This window comes from Hyla sarda, unplaced genomic scaffold, assembly GCF_029499605.1.
Source record: "Hyla sarda isolate aHylSar1 unplaced genomic scaffold, aHylSar1.hap1 scaffold_321, whole genome shotgun sequence".
NCBI lineage: Eukaryota > Metazoa > Chordata > Amphibia > Anura > Hylidae > Hyla > Hyla sarda.
This window is the reverse complement of record NW_026609945.1, coordinates 43,099-62,893: the sequence shown is the minus strand read 5'-3', so window position 1 is coordinate 62,893 and position 19,795 is coordinate 43,099. Positions and strand designations below refer to the sequence as shown.

The 19,795-nt window shown below is 45.7% G+C and overlaps 7 non-coding genes and 3 pseudogenes across 7 annotated transcripts; all 10 read left to right on the top strand.

Annotated features, from left to right (window-relative positions):
- Positions 1 to 1,686: 1,686 nt before the first annotated feature.
- Positions 1,687 to 1,876, top strand: LOC130329697 (U2 spliceosomal RNA). Its single transcript, XR_008873217.1, has one exon. It is a non-coding gene; the product is annotated as a U2 spliceosomal RNA (small nuclear RNA).
- A 2,096-nt stretch (positions 1,877 to 3,972) lies between these two features.
- LOC130329750 (U2 spliceosomal RNA) lies at positions 3,973 to 4,163 on the top strand. Its single transcript, XR_008873250.1, has one exon. It is a non-coding gene; the product is annotated as a U2 spliceosomal RNA (small nuclear RNA).
- A 2,100-nt stretch (positions 4,164 to 6,263) lies between these two features.
- On the top strand, positions 6,264 to 6,423 carry LOC130329726 (U2 spliceosomal RNA; annotated as a pseudogene).
- Positions 6,424 to 7,116: 693 nt separating this feature from the next.
- On the top strand, positions 7,117 to 7,301 carry LOC130329710 (U2 spliceosomal RNA). Its single transcript, XR_008873226.1, has one exon. It is a non-coding gene; the product is annotated as a U2 spliceosomal RNA (small nuclear RNA).
- A 2,100-nt stretch (positions 7,302 to 9,401) lies between these two features.
- LOC130329737 (U2 spliceosomal RNA) lies at positions 9,402 to 9,531 on the top strand (annotated as a pseudogene).
- A 1,450-nt stretch (positions 9,532 to 10,981) lies between these two features.
- LOC130329722 (U2 spliceosomal RNA) lies at positions 10,982 to 11,166 on the top strand. The gene has a single exon (XR_008873236.1). It is a non-coding gene; the product is annotated as a U2 spliceosomal RNA (small nuclear RNA).
- Positions 11,167 to 13,258: 2,092 nt separating this feature from the next.
- LOC130329749 (U2 spliceosomal RNA) lies at positions 13,259 to 13,449 on the top strand. Its single transcript, XR_008873249.1, has one exon. It is a non-coding gene; the product is annotated as a U2 spliceosomal RNA (small nuclear RNA).
- Positions 13,450 to 15,545: 2,096 nt separating this feature from the next.
- Positions 15,546 to 15,675, top strand: LOC130329736 (U2 spliceosomal RNA; annotated as a pseudogene).
- Positions 15,676 to 17,125: 1,450 nt separating this feature from the next.
- LOC130329717 (U2 spliceosomal RNA) lies at positions 17,126 to 17,310 on the top strand. Its single transcript, XR_008873231.1, has one exon. It is a non-coding gene; the product is annotated as a U2 spliceosomal RNA (small nuclear RNA).
- A 2,094-nt stretch (positions 17,311 to 19,404) lies between these two features.
- On the top strand, positions 19,405 to 19,595 carry LOC130329748 (U2 spliceosomal RNA). The gene has a single exon (XR_008873248.1). It is a non-coding gene; the product is annotated as a U2 spliceosomal RNA (small nuclear RNA).
- The last annotated feature ends 200 nt before the right edge of the window (positions 19,596 to 19,795 follow it).

The following is a 19,795-nucleotide window of genomic DNA, read 5'->3' as shown; positions in this document are numbered from 1 at the left end:
TTGATGGACATATGTCTTTTTTCGACCGTACTAACTATGTAACTATGTAACATAACATGGGGGGGGGGGGGGGTCTCCTGGCTGTTCACACAGGTGTGTCATTGCTGTACATTGACCATGCATTGCTTCTGTGGTATTGCAAAGGCAAAGACAAATGCTTCCAGCCATCCATTGCACTAATGGATTGGTCATCAGCTGGTTGTCTATGTCCCGCATCAATATAGACCAAAGTACAGAGGGTTAGGCTATGCTATTGTGCACCTACCTGATGCATCAGAAGGTGCGAGGCCCTTGCTAAATTCTGTGCACAGACTTTGAGATCTATACTTTAGACTGTATCTAAACCTGCTCCAACATGGACTGACATTCTGGCCTACTTTCAGCCGATGCGACTTGTCTGTCGCTGAACAGTCGCTTTTTATGTATTCAGCACCTATGTATAATGTTGTAAAAATGCTCTAGAAGCTAAAGTCGCAGAAATGTCACACATATTTGGCCTGCAACTTTCTGTGCGACAAATTCAGACAGGAAAAATCAGTATAAATCCTTAGAAAATTATCCCCCAGTGTCTCCATCTGCTGGCGGTATTGAATAAGCATTGCTGCACTGATGGGGTATGCATTAGACGAAAAAAAAGAAGAAAAAGAAGAATAATACGCCCAGAAAAGAGGCGAAAAGGAGAAAAACGTAAAAAAACGTGAAAAAAAAGTAAGAGGAAGAGAAGGGAAAAAAAGGTGGAAATGGGTTTAAAAGTGATTTCGGCGGAGAAATATATATATATATATATATATATATATATATATATATATATATATACGCGCACACACACACATATATATAAACGTATTCTCCGTTGAGATATTGCAGCCGCTGCTGTGTCCAGGCCCAGGAGCCTTAGCACTGTGCTGTGATGTCACTCAATACCACTGACATCACTAGGTGTAAACAACATCTCTCCTTTGCTGTGTATGTGACTATGGAGCTGTTTGGTGATGTCGTCTATTATGGCCTTCATAGAAGCAACAGGAGATTGTTGCATCCATCTAGAACCCTCAGAACTACAGTGCTATGATGTCACTCACTTCCACAGGCCTTGCAGAGTGTAAACAACAACAACCCAGCTTTGTTGTGTATGTAACCATAGGGATTTGTGATGTCACCTAGAACCTTCACAGCAGCGACAGCTTTATGAGGAGCATCAGCACTGCTCTGCCTGAGCAGAACCATCACCGCCATAGGTTGTCAAATAACCCGGGTTTAACCCACACAGGTAAGTCCAATGGGGTGCAGGCATGTCCTCTATGCTTACTTCCCGTGGGTGTTGGTTTGATACCGTTTGGGGACAGCCAAGGAGGCATCTGCAGGCAACAAAGGTAGGTGTGTGCTTGTGTGTGTGTTTCCTATGCAGATCCTAAGCCCAGTGTCACATGCAAGTAGGAGGAGTAAGAAGGGTTCCTGGCAAATCCGGGTTATGGATTGCATTTAAAAAGGCCCCGTGGGAGTGCAATGGGCCCCTGTCTTGCTGCTTAGCAATAATGGTATGGGTTTAGGTTCTGCTGTGTGTACTGGTGGTTGACTGCCCCCCAGCCCAGAGTGTGCATGGAAAATTGTCTGGCAGCCTCCCTGACAGCAAGCAGTGATAGTGCCCATGAAGGGCACCTTGTTGGGCCCGCCCCTTTCACGGTTATCGCTTCTCGGCCTTTTGGCTAAGATCAAGTGTAGTATCTGTTCTTATCAGTTTAATATCTGATACGTCCCCTATCTGGGGACCATATATTAAATGGATTTTTGAGAACGGGGCCGATTTCGAAGCTTGCTTCCGTCGCCCTATGCATTGACCCGATATGGCAGTATCTTCGGGTACAGTGCACCACCCCCTTACAGGGTTAAAAAGAAAGATTCCTACTTTCATTGCTACCTGCTTGCTGGCTAGCCAGCTAGCCAGCCCTGTGGGCCTTGCTGCTGCTGCAGCCAAAAAACAAAAGGTGGTGCTGCTGCTGCTTCTGCTGCTTCTGCTTCTGCTTGTGTCTGGCCGCTGTTGGAGCGTCCAGGCACAGGACTTCTGCTGCTGCTGACTAAATGGCCTCCTTAATTGGATCATTTGAGTAGCCAGCACACCTGTGCAGGTAGGGCATGACATGATAGGCAGCTGCCTTGATAGCGGGTGGGTGCTGAATGTTCCTAATTGACAAAATAAGATTAATGCTTATGAAGAAATATAAAATCTCATCCCTTCCCCAATATCGCACCACACCCCTACCCCTTAATTCCCTGGTTGAACTTGATGGACATATGTCTTTTTTCGACCGTACTAACTATGTAACTATGTAACATAACATGGGGGGGGGGGGGGGGGGGGGGGTCTCCTGGCTGTTCACACAGGTGTGTCATTGCTGTACATTGACCATGCATTGCTTCTGTGGTATTGCAAAGGCAAAGACAAATGCTTCCAGCCATCCATTGCACTAATGGATTGGTCATCAGCTGGTTGTCTATGTCCCGCATCAATATAGACCAAAGTACAGAGGGTTAGGCTATGCTATTGTGCACCTACCTGATGCATCAGAAGGTGCGAGGCCCTTGCTAAATTCTGTGCACAGACTTTGAGATCTATACTTTAGACTGTATCTAAACCTGCTCCAACATGGACTGACATTCTGGCCTACTTTCAGCCGATGCGACTTGTCTGTCGCTGAACAGTCGCTTTTTATGTATTCAGCACCTATGTATAATGTTGTAAAAATGCTCTAGAAGCTAAAGTCGCAGAAATGTCACACATATTTGGCCTGCAACTTTCTGTGCGACAAATTCAGACAGGAAAAATCTGTATAAATCCTTAGAAAATTATCCCCCAGTGTCTCCATCTGCTGGCGGTATTGAATAAGCATTGCTGCACTGATGGGGTATGCATTAGACGAAAAAAAAGAAGAAAAAGAAGAATAATACGCCCAGAAAAGAGGCGAAAAGGAGAAAAACGTAAAAAAACGTGAAAAAAAAGTAAGAGGAAGAGAAGGGAAAAAAAGGTGGAAATGGGTTTAAAAGTGATTTCGGCGGAGAAATATATATATATATATATATATATATATATATATATATATACGCGCACACACACACATATATATAAACGTATTCTCCGTTGAGATATTGCAGCCGCTGCTGTGTCCAGGCCCAGGAGCCTTAGCACTGTGCTGTGATGTCACTCAATACCACTGACATCACTAGGTGTAAACAACATCTCTCCTTTGCTGTGTATGTGACTATGGAGCTGTTTGGTGATGTCGTCTATTATGGCCTTCATAGAAGCAACAGGAGATTGTTGCATCCATCTAGAACCCTCAGAACTACAGTGCTATGATGTCACTCACTTCCACAGGCCTTGCAGAGTGTAAACAACAACAACCCAGCTTTGTTGTGTATGTAACCATAGGGATTTGTGATGTCACCTAGAACCTTCACAGCAGCGACAGCTTTATGAGGAGCATCAGCACTGCTCTGCCTGAGCAGAACCATCACCGCCATAGGTTGTCAAATAACCCGGGTTTAACCCACACAGGTAAGTCCAATGGGGTGCAGGCATGTCCTCTATGCTTACAGCTTCCCGTGGGTGTTGGTTTGATACCGTTTGGGGACAGCCAAGGAGGCATCTGCAGGCAACAAAGGTAGGTGTGTGCTTGTGTGTGTGTTTCCTATGCAGATCCTAAGCCCAGTGTCACATGCAAGTAGGAGGAGTAAGAAGGGTTCCTGGCAAATCCGGGTTATGGATTGCATTTAAAAAGGCCCCGTGGGAGTGCAATGGGCCCCTGTCTTGCTGCTTAGCAATAATGGTATGGGTTTAGGTTCTGCTGTGTGTACTGGTGGTTGACTGCCCCCCAGCCCAGAGTGTGCATGGAAAATTGTCTGGCAGCCTCCCTGACAGCAAGCAGTGATAGTGCCCATGAAGGGCACCTTGTTGGGCCCGCCCCTTTCACGGTTATCGCTTCTCGGCCTTTTGGCTAAGATCAAGTGTAGTATCTGTTCTTATCAGTTTAATATCTGATACGTCCCCTATCTGGGGACCATATATTAAATGGATTTTTGAGAACGGGGGCCGATTTCGAAGCTTGCTTCCGTCGCCCTATGCATTGACCCGATATGGCAGTATCTTCGGGTACAGTGCACCACCCCCTTACAGGGTTAAAAAGAAAGATTCCTACTTTCATTGCTACCTGCTTGCTGGCTAGCCAGCTAGCCAGCCCTGTGGGCCTTGCTGCTGCTGCAGCCAAAAAACAAAAGGTGGTGCTGCTGCTGCTTCTGCTGCTTCTGCTGCTTCTGCTTCTGCTTGTGTCTGGCCGCTGTTGGAGCGTCCAGGCACAGGACTTCTGCTGCTGCTGACTAAATGGCCTCCTTAATTGGATCATTTGAGTAGCCAGCACACCTGTGCAGGTAGGGCATGACATGATAGGCAGCTGCCTTGATAGCGGGTGGGTGCTGAATGTTCCTAATTGACAAAATAAGATTAATGCTTATGAAGAAATATAAAATCTCATCCCTTCCCCAATATCGCGCCACACCCCTACCCCTTAATTCCCTGGTTGAACTTGATGGACATATGTCTTTTTTCGACCGTACTAACTATGTAACTATGTAACATAACATGGGGGGGGGGGGGGGGTCTCCTGGCTGTTCACACAGGTGTGTCATTGCTGTACATTGACCATGCATTGCTTCTGTGGTATTGCAAAGGCAAAGACAAATGCTTCCAGCCATCCATTGCACTAATGGATTGGTCATCAGCTGGTTGTCTATGTCCCGCATCAATATAGACCAAAGTACAGAGGGTTAGGCTATGCTATTGTGCACCTACCTGATGCATCAGAAGGTGCGAGGCCCTTGCTAAATTCTGTGCACAGACTTTGAGATCTATACTTTAGACTGTATCTAAACCTGCTCCAACATGGACTGACATTCTGGCCTACTTTCAGCCGATGCGACTTGTCTGTCGCTGAACAGTCGCTTTTTATGTATTCAGCACCTATGTATAATGTTGTAAAAATGCTCTAGAAGCTAAAGTCGCAGAAATGTCACACATATTTGGCCTGCAACTTTCTGTGCGACAAATTCAGACAGGAAAAATCAGTATAAATCCTTAGAAAATTATCCCCCAGTGTCTCCATCTGCTGGCGGTATTGAATAAGCATTGCTGCACTGATGGGGTATGCATTAGACGAAAAAAAAGAAGAAAAAGAAGAATAATACGCCCAGAAAAGAGGCGAAAAGGAGAAAAACGTAAAAAAACGTGAAAAAAAAGTAAGAGGAAGAGAAGGGAAAAAAAGGTGGAAATGGGTTTAAAAGTGATTTCGGCGGAGAAATATATATATATATATATATATATATATATATATATATATATACGCGCACACACACACATATATATAAACGTATTCTCCGTTGAGATATTGCAGCCGCTGCTGTGTCCAGGCCCAGGAGCCTTAGCACTGTGCTGTGATGTCACTCAATACCACTGACATCACTAGGTGTAAACAACATCTCTCCTTTGCTGTGTATGTGACTATGGAGCTGTTTGGTGATGTCGTCTATTATGGCCTTCATAGAAGCAACAGGAGATTGTTGCATCCATCTAGAACCCTCAGAACTACAGTGCTATGATGTCACTCACTTCCACAGGCCTTGCAGAGTGTAAACAACAACAACCCAGCTTTGTTGTGTATGTAACCATAGGGATTTGTGATGTCACCTAGAACCTTCACAGCAGCGACAGCTTTATGAGGAGCATCAGCACTGCTCTGCCTGAGCAGAACCATCACCGCCATAGGTTGTCAAATAACCCGGGTTTAACCCACACAGGTAAGTCCAATGGGGTGCAGGCATGTCCTCTATGCTTACAGCTTCCCGTGGGTGTTGGTTTGATACCGTTTGGGGACAGCCAAGGAGGCATCTGCAGGCAACAAAGGTAGGTGTGTGCTTGTGTGTGTGTTTCCTATGCAGATCCTAAGCCCAGTGTCACATGCAAGTAGGAGGAGTAAGAAGGGTTCCTGGCAAATCCGGGTTATGGATTGCATTTAAAAAGGCCCCGTGGGAGTGCAATGGGCCCCTGTCTTGCTGCTTAGCAATAATGGTATGGGTTTAGGTTCTGCTGTGTGTACTGGTGGTTGACTGCCCCCCAGCCCAGAGTGTGCATGGAAAATTGTCTGGCAGCCTCCCTGACAGCAAGCAGTGATAGTGCCCATGAAGGGCACCTTGTTGGGCCTGCCCCTTTCACGGTTATCGCTTCTCGGCCTTTTGGCTAAGATCAAGTGTAGTATCTGTTCTTATCAGTTTTCATGCTGGTGGGGATGGGTGCTGCATGGAGGATGCAGGTGTACCAGGGCTTTCCGGGGCTGGTTCTGAGGAATCAGCTCGACGGCTGCCCCGATGTGACCTGTTCCCTCCGGGTCTCGCCATGAGGCTGAGAGGGTCTAGAGCCGAGGTACTTTTGTGCCTCGGGGAGTGGTGACCCCGAGGTGCCGAAACTCACTGGGAGAATAGACTCACTGAGTTGAAGCACGGGCACCATAATCTCTTCACCTTGTGGCACTCACCTCTTGATTCCCGGCCTTCTGGCTAGGATCAGAGAAATTTTTATAGATCCGGCCGGATGTCCGGGCAGTATATCTGCACACATTCACTTATTTATTTCTTTTTTGTCTCACTGTGTCACTTTTTGCGTGTTGTGTGTTCACAGGATTGGTCAGGATGCGGTAGCCCTTCTGGGTGTCCCTCCTGGCGGTCTAGGGGAGGTGTGTGTGGCCATTAGGTTCCGCACCTCCCTGCAAACACCCCGGGTACTCCTGCTTTGGCAGGGTACCTACCGTAATCGGCTCTGCGGGCAGATACCTTGGCTAACGCCAAGGGGGATGCCGGGAGCATTTGTGGTCCCCTAGTAGCTTCGGCGAAAAGGGACATCGAACCTGGAACCTCGCAGGTACCTTTTGGTCCGGAGGCGAAGGGTAAGGTTTGTTGGGGGGCCTCTCTCCTATCGGAGAAGGGCTTGCGATAGACCGCATCCTTTGTGCACGTTTTTTTAGTGTAACACGTTTGCACTTTTTCTTGCACTTTGGGTGAATCGAAAGCACGTTCCTCGGCTTTAGATAAAAAAAAAAAAAAAAAAATCTGTTCTTATCAGTTTAATATCTGATACGTCCCCTATCTGGGGACCATATATTAAATGGATTTTTGAGAACGGGGGCCGATTTCGAAGCTTGCTTCCGTCGCCCTATGCATTGACCCGATATGGCAGTATCTTCGGGTACAGTGCACCACCCCCTTACAGGGTTAAAAAGAAAGATTCCTACTTTCATTGCTACCTGCTTGCTGGCTAGCCAGCTAGCCAGCCCTGTGGGCCTTGCTGCTGCTGCAGCCAAAAAACAAAAGGTGGTGCTGCTGCTGCTTCTGCTGCTTCTGCTTCTGCTTGTGTCTGGCCGCTGTTGGAGCGTCCAGGCACAGGACTTCTGCTGCTGCTGACTAAATGGCCTCCTTAATTGGATCATTTGAGTAGCCAGCACACCTGTGCAGGTAGGGCATGACATGATAGGCAGCTGCCTTGATAGCGGGTGGGTGCTGAATGTTCCTAATTGACAAAATAAGATTAATGCTTATGAAGAAATATAAAATCTCATCCCTTCCCCAATATCGCACCACACCCCTACCCCTTAATTCCCTGGTTGAACTTGATGGACATATGTCTTTTTTCGACCGTACTAACTATGTAACTATGTAACATAACATGGGGGGGGGGGGGGGGGGGTCTCCTGGCTGTTCACACAGGTGTGTCATTGCTGTACATTGACCATGCATTGCTTCTGTGGTATTGCAAAGGCAAAGACAAATGCTTCCAGCCATCCATTGCACTAATGGATTGGTCATCAGCTGGTTGTCTATGTCCCGCATCAATATAGACCAAAGTACAGAGGGTTAGGCTATGCTATTGTGCACCTACCTGATGCATCAGAAGGTGCGAGGCCCTTGCTAAATTCTGTGCACAGACTTTGAGATCTATACTTTAGACTGTATCTAAACCTGCTCCAACATGGACTGACATTCTGGCCTACTTTCAGCCGATGCGACTTGTCTGTCGCTGAACAGTCGCTTTTTATGTATTCAGCACCTATGTATAATGTTGTAAAAATGCTCTAGAAGCTAAAGTCGCAGAAATGTCACACATATTTGGCCTGCAACTTTCTGTGCGACAAATTCAGACAGGAAAAATCAGTATAAATCCTTAGAAAATTATCCCCCAGTGTCTCCATCTGCTGGCGGTATTGAATAAGCATTGCTGCACTGATGGGGTATGCATTAGACGAAAAAAAAGAAGAAAAAGAAGAATAATACGCCCAGAAAAGAGGCGAAAAGGAGAAAAACGTAAAAAAACGTGAAAAAAAAGTAAGAGGAAGAGAAGGGAAAAAAAGGTGGAAATGGGTTTAAAAGTGATTTCGGCGGAGAAATATATATATATATATATATATATATATATATATATATATATATATATACGCGCACACACACACATATATATAAACGTATTCTCCGTTGAGATATTGCAGCCGCTGCTGTGTCCAGGCCCAGGAGCCTTAGCACTGTGCTGTGATGTCACTCAATACCACTGACATCACTAGGTGTAAACAACATCTCTCCTTTGCTGTGTATGTGACTATGGAGCTGTTTGGTGATGTCGTCTATTATGGCCTTCATAGAAGCAACAGGAGATTGTTGCATCCATCTAGAACCCTCAGAACTACAGTGCTATGATGTCACTCACTTCCACAGGCCTTGCAGAGTGTAAACAACAACAACCCAGCTTTGTTGTGTATGTAACCATAGGGATTTGTGATGTCACCTAGAACCTTCACAGCAGCGACAGCTTTATGAGGAGCATCAGCACTGCTCTGCCTGAGCAGAACCATCACCGCCATAGGTTGTCAAATAACCCGGGTTTAACCCACACAGGTAAGTCCAATGGGGTGCAGGCATGTCCTCTATGCTTACAGCTTCCCGTGGGTGTTGGTTTGATACCGTTTGGGGACAGCCAAGGAGGCATCTTCAGGCAACAAAGGTAGGTGTGTGCTTGTGTGTGTGTTTCCTATGCAGATCCTAAGCCCAGTGTCACATGCAAGTAGGAGGAGTAAGAAGGGTTCCTGGCAAATCCGGGTTATGGATTGCATTTAAAAAGGCCCCATGGGAGTGCAATGGGCCCCTGTCTTGCTGCTTAGCAATAATGGTATGGGTTTAGGTTCTGCTGTGTGTACTGGTGGTTGACTGCCCCCCAGCCCAGAGTGTGCATGGAAAATTGTCTGGCAGCCTCCCTGACAGCAAGCAGTGATAGTGCCCATGAAGGGCACCTTGTTGGGCCCGCCCCTTTCACGGTTATCGCTTCTCGGCCTTTTGGCTAAGATCAAGTGTAGTATCTGTTTGCTTGATCTGGCTGGAAGGTGCCCGGGGTACCCGCTCCTTTTCCCTGGGGGATCGTCCCATCTATATGGTGGGACTAAACCCCCTTGCTGACATCAGGGTTGCGGCTTAGTCCCCGGGCAACGAGGAGCGATCACTACCTACCTGCCTGCAGTAGGGGAGGTGTTTTTTCTGCGATGGAGGAGGCTGGCAAGAAAGAAGAGCCTGCTGGAGGTGTACCTAGCTACGCCAGACTACGAAATGGAGTCCGAATTACTCTTTTGGATGCTGGAAAGAAGGAGAGAGGTTTATTCTTCGTGGTGGAGGAGATTTTGTTCCAGCTTTTTGAGCTGAGGAAGGACCAGATATTATCGATGCTGGAATTTCCAAGAAGTGGAGTCTATGATGTGGTTCTGGTTTCGGAGGAGGACTATGGTGTGTTCTGCAATAAAGCATTGCTGTGGAAGTCGCACCCTAAGTTGGGAGGGGTAGAGATTACTCCCCATTTCCCGACTCGGGAAAGACTTATAACTGTGAGGATGTACAGTCCGTATATCACAGAAGAAGAGATTGTTCTGTTCCTTTCTAGATTCTGTGAGGAGGTGAAGCCAAAAGGCAAGATCTATAATCAATATGGACTTTGGACGACAAAGTGGAAATTTCAAGTGAAGTTTCAGAAAACACCTGATGGAAAGCTAATTTATCCCCCAGGGCGTTTTAAGATTGGCCCAGTAAATGGTGACCTGTTCTTTTCAGGCATGGACGACTTTTGTCGAAAGTGTAAAAGGTATGGCCATAGGAAAGATTTTTGTGATATTGTTTGGTGCTATAAATGCCAAGAAGAAGGCCATGAGCCAGAAGCATGTAAGGTGAAGAAAAAGTGTCATCTATGTGGTGATGAGGGACACCTGGCAGTAATGTGTCCTAAGAAGAAGAAGAAGAAAAAGGAGGTTATGAAACGAAGTAGGGAGGAGGAAACTGATGTGAGGGAAGAACCTGAAGAGGAGGAAACTCCAACCAGGAAAGTGATGGAGGAGAAGAAAAGGAAAGAAAATGAAGAAGAATATGTACCGGTAGAGTATGGAGGCTCTCTTGATGTTGTCTTCAAGAGTGTGTCAAAAAAAAGAGAAAAAAGCCTTTGACGAGGATTTGGGAAATCTGAAAGAAAGATTGGGAATCAAAGTCAATGAAGCAAGGGATAAAGTCTATTGTTCCTTTCACGCAGATATAGATAGATTTGTGGAAACATACAAGGTTCCAGCGTGGCTGGCGATTCCAGCCAAAAGTGAGATGCTGAGTGGATCTATAACTTGTGGTTTCTTAGACTTCTTGATGGTCTTTGCATGGAGAAGAGGAATGACATTTGGGTAATTTTTCTTTAAGAAATTATAGAATTATAGTATGGTTAGTTTTGGTTTGATAATTTTTTTATGTTTTAAATATGGTTTCTTTTATTGTTTAAAAAAAAAAAAAAAAAAAAGAGATAAAGAAATAAAGAAAAACGGGTTTTCCTGATGATGAACAAAAAATCAAGCTCAAATAAGATCTTAGAGCTCTGATGGAGTTCTGAGGGTTAACTAAAAAAAAAAATCTGTTCTTATCAGTTTAATATCTGATACGTCCCCTATCTGGGGACCATATATTAAATGGATTTTTGAGAACGGGGGCCGATTTCGAAGCTTGCTTCCGTCGCCCTATGCATTGACTCGATATGGCAGTATCTTCGGGTACAGTGCACCACCCCCTTACAGGGTTAAAAAGAAAGATTCCTACTTTCATTGCTACCTGCTTGCTGGCTAGCCAGCTAGCCAGCCCTGTGGGCCTTGCTGCTGCTGCAGCCAAAAAACAAAAGGTGGTGCTGCTGCTGCTTCTGCTGCTTCTGCTTCTGCTTGTGTCTGGCCGCTGTTGGAGCGTCCAGGCACAGGACTTCTGCTGCTGCTGACTAAATGGCCTCCTTAATTGGATCATTTGAGTAGCCAGCACACCTGTGCAGGTAGGGCATGACATGATAGGCAGCTGCCTTGATAGCGGGTGGGTGCTGAATGTTCCTAATTGACAAAATAAGATTAATGCTTATGAAGAAATATAAAATCTCATCCCTTCCCCAATATCGCGCCACACCCCTACCCCTTAATTCCCTGGTTGAACTTGATGGACATATGTCTTTTTTCGACCGTACTAACTATGTAACTATGTAACATAACATGGGGGGGGGGGGGGGGTCTCCTGGCTGTTCACACAGGTGTGTCATTGCTGTACATTGACCATGCATTGCTTCTGTGGTATTGCAAGGGCAAAGACAAATGCTTCCAGCCATCCATTGCACTAATGGATTGGTCATCAGCTGGTTGTCTATGTCCCGCATCAATATAGACCAAAGTACAGAGGGTTAGGCTATGCTATTGTGCACCTACCTGATGCATCAGAAGGTGCGAGGCCCTTGCTAAATTCTGTGCACAGACTTTGAGATCTATACTTTAGACTGTATCTAAACCTGCTCCAACATGGACTGACATTCTGGCCTACTTTCAGCCGATGCGACTTGTCTGTCGCTGAACAGTCGCTTTTTATGTATTCAGCACCTATGTATAATGTTGTAAAAATGCTCTAGAAGCTAAAGTCGCAGAAATGTCACACATATTTGGCCTGCAACTTTCTGTGCGACAAATTCAGACAGGAAAAATCAGTATAAATCCTTAGAAAATTATCCCCCAGTGTCTCCATCTGCTGGCGGTATTGAATAAGCATTGCTGCACTGATGGGGTATGCATTAGACGAAAAAAAAGAAGAAAAAGAAGAATAATACGCCCAGAAAAGAGGCGAAAAGGAGAAAAACGTAAAAAAACGTGAAAAAAAAAGTAAGAGGAAGAGAAGGGAAAAAAAGGTGGAAATGGGTTTAAAAGTGATTTCGGCGGAGAAATATATATATATATATATATATATATATATATATATATATATACGCGCACACACACACATATATATAAACGTATTCTCCGTTGAGATATTGCAGCCGCTGCTGTGTCCAGGCCCAGGAGCCTTAGCACTGTGCTGTGATGTCACTCAATACCACTGACATCACTAGGTGTAAACAACATCTCTCCTTTGCTGTGTATGTGACTATGGAGCTGTTTGGTGATGTCGTCTATTATGGCCTTCATAGAAGCAACAGGAGATTGTTGCATCCATCTAGAACCCTCAGAACTACAGTGCTATGATGTCACTCACTTCCACAGGCCTTGCAGAGTGTAAACAACAACAACCCAGCTTTGTTGTGTATGTAACCATAGGGATTTGTGATGTCACCTAGAACCTTCACAGCAGCGACAGCTTTATGAGGAGCATCAGCACTGCTCTGCCTGAGCAGAACCATCACCGCCATAGGTTGTCAAATAACCCGGGTTTAACCCACACAGGTAAGTCCAATGGGGTGCAGGCATGTCCTCTATGCTTACAGCTTCCCGTGGGTGTTGGTTTGATACCGTTTGGGGACAGCCAAGGAGGCATCTGCAGGCAACAAAGGTAGGTGTGTGCTTGTGTGTGTGTTTCCTATGCAGATCCTAAGCCCAGTGTCACATGCAAGTAGGAGGAGTAAGAAGGGTTCCTGGCAAATCCGGGTTATGGATTGCATTTAAAAAGGCCCCGTGGGAGTGCAATGGGCCCCTGTCTTGCTGCTTAGCAATAATGGTATGGGTTTAGGTTCTGCTGTGTGTACTGGTGGTTGACTGCCCCCCAGCCCAGAGTGTGCATGGAAAATTGTCTGGCAGCCTCCCTGACAGCAAGCAGTGATAGTGCCCATGAAGGGCACCTTGTTGGGCCCGCCCCTTTCACGGTTATCGCTTCTCGGCCTTTTGGCTAAGATCAAGTGTAGTATCTGTTCTTATCAGTTTAATATCTGATACGTCCCCTATCTGGGGACCATATATTAAATGGATTTTTGAGAACGGGGGCCGATTTCGAAGCTTGCTTCCGTCGCCCTATGCATTGACCCGATATGGCAGTATCTTCGGGTACAGTGCACCACCCCCTTACAGGGTTAAAAAGAAAGATTCCTACTTTCATTGCTACCTGCTTGCTGGCTAGCCAGCTAGCCAGCCCTGTGGGCCTTGCTGCTGCTGCAGCCAAAAAACAAAAGGTGGTGCTGCTGCTGCTTCTGCTGCTTCTGCTTCTGCTTGTGTCTGGCCGCTGTTGGAGCGTCCAGGCACAGGACTTCTGCTGCTGCTGACTAAATGGCCTCCTTAATTGGATCATTTGAGTAGCCAGCACACCTGTGCAGGTAGGGCATGACATGATAGGCAGCTGCCTTGATAGCGGGTGGGTGCTGAATGTTCCTAATTGACAAAATAAGATTAATGCTTATGAAGAAATATAAAATCTCATCCCTTCCCCAATATCGCGCCACACCCCTACCCCTTAATTCCCTGGTTGAACTTGATGGACATATGTCTTTTTTCGACCGTACTAACTATGTAACTATGTAACATAACATGGGGGGGGGGGGGGGGGGTCTCCTGGCTGTTCACACAGGTGTGTCATTGCTGTACATTGACCATGCATTGCTTCTGTGGTATTGCAAAGGCAAAGACAAATGCTTCCAGCCATCCATTGCACTAATGGATTGGTCATCAGCTGGCTGTCTATGTCCCGCATCAATATAGACCAAAGTACAGAGGGTTAGGCTATGCTATTGTGCACCTACCTGATGCATCAGAAGGTGCGAGGCCCTTGCTAAATTCTGTGCACAGACTTTGAGATCTATACTTTAGACTGTATCTAAACCTGCTCCAACATGGACTGACATTCTGGCCTACTTTCAGCCGATGTGACTTGTCTGTCGCTGAACAGTTGCTTTTTATGTATTCAGCACCTATGTATAATGTTGTAAAAATGCTCTAGAAGCTAAAGTCGCAGAAATGTCACACATATTTGGCCTGCAACTTTCTGTGCGACAAATTCAGACAGGAAAAATCAGTATAAATCCTTAGAAAATTATCCCCCAGTGTCTCCATCTGCTGGCGGTATTGAATAAGCATTGCTGCACTGATGGGGTATGCATTAGACGAAAAAAAAGAAGAAAAAGAAGAATAATACGCCCAGAAAAGAGGCGAAAAGGAGAAAAACGTAAAAAAAACGTGAAAAAAAAGTAAGAGGAAGAGAAGGGAAAGAAAGGTGGAAATGGGTTTAAAAGTGATTTCGGCGGAGAAATATATATATATATATATATATATATATATATATATATATATATACGCGCACACACACACATATATATAAACGTATTCTCCGTTGAGATATTGCAGCCGCTGCTGTGTCCAGGCCCAGGAGCCTTAGCACTGTGCTGTGATGTCACTCAATACCACTGACATCACTAGGTGTAAACAACATCTCTCCTTTGCTGTGTATGTGACTATGGAGCTGTTTGGTGATGTCGTCTATTATGGCCTTCATAGAAGCAACAGGAGATTGTTGCATCCATCTAGAACCCTCAGAACTACAGTGCTATGATGTCACTCACTTCCACAGGCCTTGCAGAGTGTAAACAACAACAACCCAGCTTTGTTGTGTATGTAACCATAGGGATTTGTGATGTCACCTAGAACCTTCACAGCAGCGACAGCTTTATGAGGAGCATCAGCACTGCTCTGCCTGAGCAGAACCATCACCGCCATAGGTTGTCAAATAACCCGGGTTTAACCCACACAGGTAAGTCCAATGGGGTGCAGGCATGTCCTCTATGCTTACAGCTTCCCGTGGGTGTTGGTTTGATACCGTTTGGGGACAGCCAAGGAGGCATCTTCAGGCAACAAAGGTAGGTGTGTGCTTGTGTGTGTGTTTCCTATGCAGATCCTAAGCCCAGTGTCACATGCAAGTAGGAGGAGTAAGAAGGGTTCCTGGCAAATCCGGGTTATGGATTGCATTTAAAAAGGCCCCGTGGGAGTGCAATGGGCCCCTGTCTTGCTGCTTAGCAATAATGGTATGGGTTTAGGTTCTGCTGTGTGTACTGGTGGTTGACTGCCCCCCAGCCCAGAGTGTGCATGGAAAATTGTCTGGCAGCCTCCCTGACAGCAAGCAGTGATAGTGCCCATGAAGGGCACCTTGTTGGGCCCGCCCCTTTCACGGTTATCGCTTCTCGGCCTTTTGGCTAAGATCAAGTGTAGTATCTGTTTGCTTGATCTGGCTGGAAGGTGCCCGGGGTACCCGCTCCTTTTCCCTGGGGGATCGTCCCATCTATATGGTGGGACTAAACCCCCTTGCTGACATCAGGGTTGCGGCTTAGTCCCCGGGCAACGAGGAGCGATCACTACCTACCTGCCTGCAGTAGGGGAGGTGTTTTTTCTGCGATGGAGGAGGCTGGCAAGAAAGAAGAGCCTGCTGGAGGTGTACCTAGCTACGCCAGACTACGAAATGGAGTCCGAATTACTCTTTTGGATGCTGGAAAGAAGGAGAGAGGTTTATTCTTCGTGGTGGAGGAGATTTTGTTCCAGCTTTTTGAGCTGAGGAAGGACCAGATATTATCGATGCTGGAATTTCCAAGAAGTGGAGTCTATGATGTGGTTCTGGTTTCGGAGGAGGACTATGGTGTGTTCTGCAATAAAGCATTGCTGTGGAAGTCGCACCCTAAGTTGGGAGGGGTAGAGATTACTCCCCATTTCCCGACTCGGGAAAGTTTTATAACTGTGAGGATGTACAGTCCGTATATCACAGAAGAAGAGATTGTTCTGTTCCTTTCTAGATTCTGTGAGGAGGTGAAGCCAAAAGGCAAGATCTATAATCAATATGGACTTTGGACGACAAAGTGGAAATTTCAAGTGAAGTTTCAGAAAACACCTGATGGAAAGCTAATTTATCCCCCAGGGCGTTTTAAGATTGGCCCAGTAAATGGTGACCTGTTCTTTTCAGGCATGGACGACTTTTGTCGAAAGTGTAAAAGGTATGGCCATAGGAAAGATTTTTGTGATATTGTTTGGTGCTATAAATGCCAAGAAGAAGGCCATGAGCCAGAAGCATGTAAGGTGAAGAAAAAGTGTCATCTATGTGGTGATGAGGGACACCTGGCAGTAATGTGTCCTAAGAAGAAGAAGAAGAAAAAGGAGGTTATGAAACGAAGTAGGGAGGAGGAAACTGATGTGAGGGAAGAACCTGAAGAGGAGGAAACTCCAACCAGGAAAGTGATGGAGGAGAAGAAAAGGAAAGAAAATGAAGAAGAATATGTACCGGTAGAGTATGGAGGCTCTCTTGATGTTGTCTTCAAGAGTGTGTCAAAAAAAAGAGAAAAAAGCCTTTGACGAGGATTTGGGAAATCTGAAAGAAAGATTGGGAATCAAAGTCAATGAAGCAAGGGATAAAGTCTATTGTTCCTTTCACGCAGATATAGATAGATTTGTGGAAACATACAAGGTTCCAGCGTGGCTGGCGATTCCAGCCAAAAGTGAGATGCTGAGTGGATCTATAACTTGTGGTTTCTTAGACTTCTTGATGGTCTTTGCATGGAGAAGAGGAATGACATTTGGGTAATTTTTCTTTAAGAAATTATAGAATTATAGTATGGTTAGTTTTGGTTTGATAATTTTTTTATGTTTTAAATATGGTTTCTTTTATTGTTTAAAAAAAAAAAAAAAAAAAAGAGATAAAGAAATAAAGAAAAACGGGTTTTCCTGATGATGAACAAAAAATCAAGCTCAAATAAGATCTTAGAGCTCTGATGGAGTTCTGAGGGTTAACTAAAAAAAAAAATCTGTTCTTATCAGTTTAATATCTGATACGTCCCCTATCTGGGGACCATATATTAAATGGATTTTTGAGAACGGGGGCCGATTTCGAAGCTTGCTTCCGTCGCCCTATGCATTGACCCGATATGGCAGTATCTTCGGGTACAGTGCACCACCCCCTTACAGGGTTAAAAAGAAAGATTCCTACTTTCATTGCTACCTGCTTGCTGGCTAGCCAGCTAGCCAGCCCTGTGGGCCTTGCTGCTGCTGCAGCCAAAAAACAAAAGGTGGTGCTGCTGCTGCTTCTGCTGCTTCTGCTTCTGCTTGTGTCTGGCCGCTGTTGGAGCGTCCAGGCACAGGACTTCTGCTGCTGCTGACTAAATGGCCTCCTTAATTGGATCATTTGAGTAGCCAGCACACCTGTGCAGGTAGGGCATGACATGATAGGCAGCTGCCTTGATAGCGGGTGGGTGCTGAATGTTCCTAATTGACAAAATAAGATTAATGCTTATGAAGAAATATAAAATCTCATCCCTTCCCCAATATCGCGCCACACCCCTACCCCTTAATTCCCTGGTTGAACTTGATGGACATATGTCTTTTTTCGACCGTACTAACTATGTAACTATGTAACATAACATGGGGGGGGGGGGGGGGTCTCCTGGCTGTTCACACAGGTGTGTCATTGCTGTACATTGACCATGCATTGCTTCTGTGGTATTGCAAGGGCAAAGACAAATGCTTCCAGCCATCCATTGCACTAATGGATTGGTCATCAGCTGGTTGTCTATGTCCCGCATCAATATAGACCAAAGTACAGAGGGTTAGGCTATGCTATTGTGCACCTACCTGATGCATCAGAAGGTGCGAGGCCCTTGCTAAATTCTGTGCACAGACTTTGAGATCTATACTTTAGACTGTATCTAAACCTGCTCCAACATGGACTGACATTCTGGCCTACTTTCAGCCGATGCGACTTGTCTGTCGCTGAACAGTCGCTTTTTATGTATTCAGCACCTATGTATAATGTTGTAAAAATGCTCTAGAAGCTAAAGTCGCAGAAATGTCACACATATTTGGCCTGCAACTTTCTGTGCGACAAATTCAGACAGGAAAAATCAGTATAAATCCTTAGAAAATTATCCCCCAGTGTCTCCATCTGCTGGCGGTATTGAATAAGCATTGCTGCACTGATGGGGTATGCATTAGACGAAAAAAAAGAAGAAAAAGAAGAATAATACGCCCAGAAAAGAGGCGAAAAGGAGAAAAACGTAAAAAAACGTGAAAAAAAAAGTAAGAGGAAGAGAAGGGAAAAAAAGGTGGAAATGGGTTTAAAAGTGATTTCGGCGGAGAAATATATATATATATATATATATATATATATATATATATATATATACGCGCACACACACACATATATATAAACGTATTCTCCGTTGAGATATTGCAGCCGCTGCTGTGTCCAGGCCCAGGAGCCTTAGCACTGTGCTGTGATGTCACTCAATACCACTGACATCACTAGGTGTAAACAACATCTCTCCTTTGCTGTGTATGTGACTATGGAGCTGTTTGGTGATGTCGTCTATTATGGCCTTCATAGAAGCAACAGGAGATTGTTGCATCCATCTAGAACCCTCAGAACTACAGTGCTATGATGTCACTCACTTCCACAGGCCTTGCAGAGTGTAAACAACAACAACCCAGCTTTGTTGTGTATGTAACCATAGGGATTTGTGATGTCACCTAGAACCTTCACAGCAGCGACAGCTTTATGAGGAGCATCAGCACTGCTCTGCCTGAGCAGAACCATCACCGCCATAGGTTGTCAAATAACCCGGGTTTAACCCACACAGGTAAGTCCAATGGGGTGCAGGCATGTCCTCTATGCTTACAGCTTCCCGTGGGTGTTGGTTTGATACCGTTTGGGGACAGCCAAGGAGGCATCTGCAGGCAACAAAGGTAGGTGTGTGCTTGTGTGTGTGTTTCCTATGCAGATCCTAAGCCCAGTGTCACATGCAAGTAGGAGGAGTAAGAAGGGTTCCTGGCAAATCCGGGTTATGGATTGCATTTAAAAAGGCCCCGTGGGAGTGCAATGGGCCCCTGTCTTGCTGCTTAGCAATAATGGTATGGGTTTAGGTTCTGCTGTGTGTACTGGTGGTTGACTGCCCCCCAGCCCAGAGTGTGCATGGAAAATTGTCTGGCAGCCTCCCTGACAGCAAGCAGTGATAGTGCCCATGAAGGGCACCTTGTTGGGCCCGCCCCTTTCACGGTTATCGCTTCTCGGCCTTTTGGCTAAGATCAAGTGTAGTATCTGTTCTTATCAGTTTAATATCTGATACGTCCCCTATCTGGGGACCATATATTAAATGGATTTTTGAGAACGGGGGCCGATTTCGAAGCTTGCTTCCGTCGCCCTATGCATTGACCCGATATGGCAGTATCTTCGGGTACAGTGCACCACCCCCTTACAGGGTTAAAAAGAAAGATTCCTACTTTCATTGCTACCTGCTTGCTGGCTAGCCAGCTAGCCAGCCCTGTGGGCCTTGCTGCTGCTGCAGCCAAAAAACAAAAGGTGGTGCTTCTGCTGCTTCTGCTTCTGCTTGTGTCTGGCCGCTGTTGGAGCGTCCAGGCACAGGACTTCTGCTGCTGCTGACTAAATGGCC